Source organism: Papio anubis, unplaced genomic scaffold (assembly GCF_008728515.1).
Source record: "Papio anubis isolate 15944 unplaced genomic scaffold, Panubis1.0 scaffold2185, whole genome shotgun sequence".
Taxonomy (NCBI): Eukaryota; Metazoa; Chordata; class Mammalia; order Primates; family Cercopithecidae; genus Papio; species Papio anubis.
In genome coordinates this window covers 1-7,157 of record NW_022162225.1, presented here as the reverse complement: position 1 = coordinate 7,157, position 7,157 = coordinate 1, and the positions used below count along the sequence as shown (strand labels likewise).

Genomic DNA, 7,157 nt, shown 5'->3' with positions numbered 1-7,157 from the left:
AGAAAGAAAGAAAGAAAGAAAGAAAGAAAGAAAGAAAGAAAGAAAGAAAGAAAGAAAGAAAGAAAGAAAGAAAATTAGAGATTAATTCAGGAGATTCAACATCCGCCTAATAGAAATTCCAGAAAGAGGAAGAAGAGAACAGAGAGGCCAGGTGCAGTGGCTCACACCTCTAATCTCAGCACTTTGGGAGGCTGAAACAGGAGGATTGCTTGAGGCCAGGAGTTGGAGGCTGCAGTGAGCTATGATCGAGTCACTGTACTCCAGCCTGGAAAACAAAGCAAGACCTCATCTCTAAAAGTAATAAAAGGCCGGGCACAGTTGCTTATGCCTGTAGTTCCCACACTTTGGGAGGCTAAGGGAGGCTAAAATAAAAAAATTAGCCATGTGTGGTGGTGCACATCTGTAACCCCAGCTACTTGGGAGGCTGAGACAGGAGAATCGCTTGAACTCAGGAGATGGAGATTGCAGTGAGCCAAGATCGCATCATTGCAGTCCAGCCTGGGCGACAGAATGAGACTCTGTCTCAAAAAAAAAAAATAATAATAATACCAATAATAGAGTTAAACATAAATAAACAAAAGCAAATTAATATAATGAGTTTTATTTATTTGTTCTGTTGTTGTTTTGGAGACAGAGTTTTGCTCTTGCCACCCAGGCTGGAGTACAATGACGCGATCTTGGCTCACGGCAACCTCTGCCTCCTGGGTTCAAGTGATTATCCTGCCTCAGCCTCCTGAGTAGCTGGGATTAGAAGCATTCGACACCAAGCCCGGGTAATTTTTGTATTTTTAGTAGAGATGGGGTTTCACCATGTTGGCCAGTCTGGTCTCGAACTCCTGACCTCAGGTGATCCACCCGCCTCAGCCTCCCCAAGTGCTGGGATTACAGGTGTTAGCCACCATGTCCGGCCAACTTTTTATTGTTTTTTTGTTTGTTTGTTTTTTGTTTGTTTTGTTTTGTTTTTTTTTTTTTTTTGAGACAGAGTCTTGCTCTGTTGCCCAGGCTGGAGTGCAGTGGCCGGATCTCAGCTCACTGCAAGCTCCACCTCCCGGGTTCAGGCCATTCTCCTGCCTCAGCCTCCCGAGTAGCTGGAACTACAGGTGCCTGCCGCCTCACCCGGCTAGTTTTTTGTATTTTTTAGTAGAGACGGGGTTTCACCGTTTTAGCCAGGATGGTCTCGATCTCCTGACCTCGTGATCCGCCCGTCTCAGCCTCCCAAAGTGCTGGGATTACAGGCTTGAGCCACCGCGCCCGGCCTGTTTTGGTTTTGAAACGGAGTTTCGCTCTTGTTGCCCAGGCTGGAGTGCAATGGTACGATCTCAGCTCACCACAACCTCTGCCTCCTGGGTTCAAGCGATTCTCCTGCATCAGCCTCCCGAGTAGCATGTGCCACCGACGCCTGGCTAATTTTTGTATTTTTGGTAGAGATGGGGTTTCACCATGATGGCCAGTCTGGTCTCGAACTCCTGACCTCAGGTGATCCACCCACCTCGGTCACCCAAAGTGCTGGGATCACAGGCGTGAGCCACTGCGCCCAGCCTTTATTGTTTAGGTGCATATATACCGTAGTTTAAAGTTTGCACAAAACATTACGCTTGTTATTTTTAAAGATGTGATTATAGGCCGGGAACAATGGCTCACACCTGGAATCCCAGCACTTTGAGAGGCTGAGGCGGGCAGGTCAGTTGAGGCCAGGAGTTCCAGATGAGCCTGGGCAATATGGTGAAATCCCATTTCTACTAAAAATACAAAAATTAGCTGGGCATGGTGGCTCACACCTGTAATCCCAGCTACTTGGGAGGCTGAGGCAGGAGAATCGCTTGAACTCAGGAGGCAGAGCTTGCAGTGAGCCAAGATCACACCACAGCACTCCAGCCTGACTGACAGAACGAGACTCTGTCTCAAAAAAAAAAAAAAGAAAGAAAAAAAAAGGTGATTATAAGTGATATGTATTACGTTTCTTTGTCCTTAAGAAAAGTAAGCACAAAGCCACAGTCAAGAAGGGTGCAGCTGGCAGAAGGACTGTCTTGGGCAAAGATGCGAGCCAAGCACTGGGCTTGCTGGTGTGTCTGGGCTGGGTGAGAGACACAGGTGTTGGGACCCCAGGCTCTATGCGTGGGGCTGGGAGAGCAATGGCAGGTCACTGAGGCCTGGCAAGACCTAATAACCAGGCTGAGCCGTGTGGGTATGACACTAAGAAGATGAGAGCCAGTGAAGGCTTTGGAGTGGGGTAGAGGTGACGTCTGGCATCTGAAGGACCTGACCTCTCCTACTGGGTGGCTGGGGTTGAGACACAGGGGAGGGCGCTGTAGCCAAGGCACCCCCAGGCTGGCTCAGCCACCCAGGAGGGAAAGCCTGAGCCCAGAATGCTGGAGATTTCTCCTCGGCCAAGGATGTGGGAAAGATTGCAGGGCTCTTGTGGGCCAAACCTCCCACTTTTCTAGGAGGAAACTTTCTTTACCCAGGTGCAGGGAAGAAGGAAGGGAATTCCAAATCAGACAGAAACTCCGGTCAGTGTGTCTGCCCACCTGGGGGAAGTAAACCTCTGTGTGGAGGGAATGAGGCTCCACCAGACAGCCAGGGCTGCCTACCCAGCGGGCACAGGGGGCACCATGCCAAGAGCCAACCACACACTCGGGGGTCCCCAAATGCCTTTCTTTCTTTTCTTTCTTTCTCCTTTCCTTTCCTTTCCGTTCTTCTTTCTTTCTCTCCTTTTTTCTTTCTTTTTCTCCTTTTTTTTTTCTTTTTCTCTTTTTCTTTCCTTCCTTCCTTCCTTCCTTTTCTCTCTCTCCCTTCCTTCCTTCCTTCCTTCCTTCCTTCCTTCCTTCCTTCCTTCCTCCCTCCCTCCCTCCCTCCCTCCCTCCCTTCCTCCCTCCCTTCTCTCTCTCTCTCTCTCCCCCTTTCTCTCTTTCAGGCAGAGTCTTGCTCTGTTGTCCAGGCTGAAATGCAATGGCACAATCTCAGCTCACTGCAACCTCCTCCTCCCAAGTTCAAGCGATTCTCCTGCCTCAGCCTCCAAGTAGCTGGGATTACAGGTGCCCACCACCACGCCTGACTAATTTTTGTATTTTTTAGTAGAGACAGGGTTTCACCATGTTGGCCAGGCTGGTCTCAAACTCCTGACCTCAGGTGATTCACCCACCTGGGCTTCCCAAAGTGCTGGGATTACAGGTGTGAGCTACCGTGCCCAGCCTCATTTCTTTTAAAATCAGAAGGAAAAAATACATAACTTTTAGGCCCAAAATGTCTTTATGTATATTAATAGATTCACCTTTTCCCAATGTAACCATAAATATCATTTTTAAAATTATTATTATTTTAGAAACAGGATCTCACTCTGATGCATAGGCTAAAATACAGTGGTACGATCTTAGCTCACTGCAACCTCCAATTCCTGGGCTCAAGTGATCCTCCCACATCAGCTTCTTGAGTGTGACCTCAGGCAGATGTCACCGTGCCCGACTAATTTTTAATTTTTTTTTGGTAGAGATGGGTTCTCATTATGTTGCCCACACAGGTCTTGAACTCCTGGTCTCAAGTGATCCTCCTGCCTTGGCCTCCAAAGGTGCTGATATTATAGGATTGAGCCACCAAGCCTGGCCAAATATAATTTTTAATTTTTTTTTTTTTTTTGAGACAGGTTTTACTCTTCTTGCCCAGGCTGGAGTGCAATGGCACCATCTCGGCTCACTGCAACCTCCACCTCCCAGGTTCAAGCGAGTCTGCTGCCTCAGCCTCCCGAGTAGCTGGGATTACGGGCATGCACCACCACACCCAGCTAATTTTCTATTTTTAGTAGAAACAGGGTTTCTCCACGTTGGTCAGGCTGGTCTTGAACTCCCGACCTCAGGTGATCCCCCCCGCCTCAGCCTCGCAAAGTGCTGGCATTACAGGCATGAGCCACCGCGCCTGGCCTAATTTTTTTAATGAAAGAAAGTCCCCAGGAAGTCAAAAGTGCCTACGACCCATGAAAGTCAAAATGAGGACAACAGAGCCTGGGTGCAGTGGCTCACACATGTAATCTCAGCACTTTGGGAGGCGTGGCGGGAGGATCACGAGGTCAGGAGTTCAAGACCAACCTGGCCAACATGGTGAAACCCTGTCTCTACTAAAAAACACAAAAATTAGCCGGGCATGGTGGCGGGCACCTGTAATCTCAGCTACTCGGGAGGCTGAGGCAGGAGAATCGCTTGAACCGGGAGGCGGAGGTTGCAGTGAGCCGAGATCGCACCACTGCACTCCAGCCTGGGGGACAGAGTGAGACCCCGTCTCAAACAAACAAAACAAAACAAAATGAGGACAATGGGGCTTCCAGTGGCAACTCGAGACATTAGTTTACTCCAGAGTCATGGAGACAGTGAATGGAGTGTGTGTGTGTGTGTGTGTGTAAGAAAGGAGGGAGGGAGGGTTATAGGACTGTAGGAAAGTCAACAGGAAAAGCAGGGAAGGTTCGCTGTGAATTGACAGTCACTGTGACATCACAGGCATGTGCAGAGTGCCCGCCCCACCAGGCACTGTGCCAACGCCAGTACCTTCATGTCATGAGACCCTCTCAGCAACCCTGTAACCTTGTCCCCACCAGAATATTCCTTTCACAGCTGAGAAAACGACAGCGCAGAGAGGATGAATTAAAAATTGACTAACATGCCGGGCGCAGTGGCTCACGCCTGTAATCCCAGCACTTTAGGAAGCTGAGGCAGGTGGATTATCTGAAGTCAGAAGTTTGAAACCAGCCTGGCCAACATGGTGAAGCCCTGTCACTACTAAAAATACAAAAATTAGACCGGGCGTGGTGGCTCACGCCTGTAATCCCAGCTCTTTGGGAAGCCGAGGTGGGCGGATCACGAGGTCAGGAGATCGAGACGATCCTGGCTAACACGGTGAAACCTCGTCTCTACTAAAAGTACAAAAAATTAGCCAGGCAGAGGCTGAGGCAGGAGAATGGAGTGAACCTGGGAGGCAGAGCTTTCAGTGAGCTGAGATCACACCACTGCACTCCAGCCTGGGCAGCAGAGCGAGACTCCGTCTCAAAAATAAATAAATAAATAAAATTTAAAAATAAATAAAAATTTTGAGTTCCATCTCAAAAAAACAAAAAAACAAACAAAAGACTTAGCCAGGTGTGGTGGTGGGCTCTGTAGTCCCAGTTACTTGGGAGGCTGAGGCGGGAGAATCATTTGAACCTGGGAGATTGAGACTGCAGTGAGCCATGATTGCACCACCACACTCCAGCCTGGGCAACAGAGGGAGACCCTGTCTGAAAAAAAAAAAAAGCACCTATTTCTGTGGGGATGTCAGGGGCCTCCTTGCAGGCCTGGCCCCACCCCTAGGCCCACAACCAGGCCACAGCTCACGGCACATGGCAGGCAGGAGAAGGAACAAAGAGGAATAGAGGGAGGAAGAGGCCTAGAGCTCCAGGATAATGCAATGGGGGGACGACAGAACCCCAAATGACCATGAAGTTACCAGATTGAGGACCCAGGTGAGCGTCTCCTCCTTGGGGTATCCAACTCTCATTCCAGAGGACTTAATTCAACAGATACGTACTGAGCACTGTGCTGAGGGCATGGTAATGAACCGGACTCAGCCTGGGGGACAATCAGGTGGGAGATGACAGGGCAGGTTAGGTGGGTGTATGGAGGGGGTGATGGCTAGTGAAGTCCTGGGACTGAGTTAGCTTGAACTAGTTTAGGTACAGCTCGGGCATACCAGGTGCAGGGGCCTCTTGAGGAGTGAACTGCAGACTTTGGGTCCTGCCTGCAGTCAGTGGGACTGGAGTACAGTTAAAGACTGGTGTGGGGCCGGGCGCAGTGGCTCATGCCTGTAATCCCAGCACTCTGGGAGGCCGAGGCAGGCGGATCACAAGGTCAGGAGATCGAGACCACCCTGGCTAACACAGTGAAACTCCGTCTCTACTAAAGATATTTAAAAAATTAGCTGGGCGTGGTGGCAGGCACCTGTAGTCCTAGCTACTCGGGAGGCTGAGGCAGGAGAATAGAGTGAACCCGGGAGGTGGAGCTTGCAGTGAGCCGAGATCGCATCACTGCACTCCAGCCTGGGTGACAGAGTGAGACTCCGTCTCAAAAAAAAAAAAAAAGACTTAAAAAATAACTTTACTGTTTTAAATGACTACCAAGATGTACTGAAGTTGGCTTTGTGACGTAATAATGCTTTCACTGATGATTTTGTTCTCAATTTGGATTTGGAATCTTCTTGCTCTACACCTTCAGAGAAACTTCTCTAGTAACAAACTATAGAAATGATCCCTGAAAGTTTAGTCTTGGAACCCAGCTTTTAAATTTGATTGATTCCTATGGGAAGAGATAGGACACTTTAGAAGAAATGTATGATAATTTATAATATACGCCAGGAATAGGTTGTAGTGAAATGTCTGTGCCTGAGAGTTTTGGGAGAGAAATGTTGGGGAGGAAAGGGAACTAAACTAGCTAGCTTTCCTCACTTTGTAAATTACCATTCTGTGACAGCTTCCCACAATAATTTTAGTAACTACTAACTTTTATTGAGTACTTACTCTGAGTGAGATACTATTTTAAGTGCACATGTTCTCTTGTCTAATCTTTACAACAGCCTATTCAGCAAATACTACTATTTTTTAAGACAGGGTCTCACTTTGTCTCCCAGGCTGGAGTGCTGTAGCACAAAAAATGGCTCACTGCAGCCTCCACCTCCTGGTCTCAAGTGGTTCTCCCACCTCAGTCTCCTGAGTAGCTGGGACTACAGGCATGTGCCACCATGCCCGGCTAATTTTTGTAGAAACGGGGTTTCACCATGTTGCCCAGGCGGGTCTGGAACTCCTGAGCTCAAGCGATCTGCCTGCCTCAGCCTCCCAAAGTGTTGGGATTACAGGTGTGAGCCACTGCACTGGCCAAATACTACCATTTTCTCCCGTACGTAAATGAAGAAACCAAGACTAAGCATAATTAAATAAAAGCTCATGAAACTAGTAAGTGGGGTGGGGCCGGGACTTAAACTGGAACCCAGAAGGTGAACTACTATACTTCAGGTCCCTTGATAGTTATTTAAATATGATGTCACTGCCACAAAATAGGTTTTGGAGTTGTGTTTTGTATCAGGGTTCTCCAGAGAAACTGAACACATAGGGATACACACACACACACACACACACACACACACAC

General features: G+C 48.5%; 1 pseudogene; it reads right to left on the bottom strand.

Moving 5' to 3' along the window:
• Positions 1–6,188: 6,188 nt before the first annotated feature.
• On the bottom strand, positions 6,189–6,282 carry LOC116272832 (annotated as a pseudogene).
• Between the last annotated feature and the right edge of the window lie 875 nt (positions 6,283–7,157).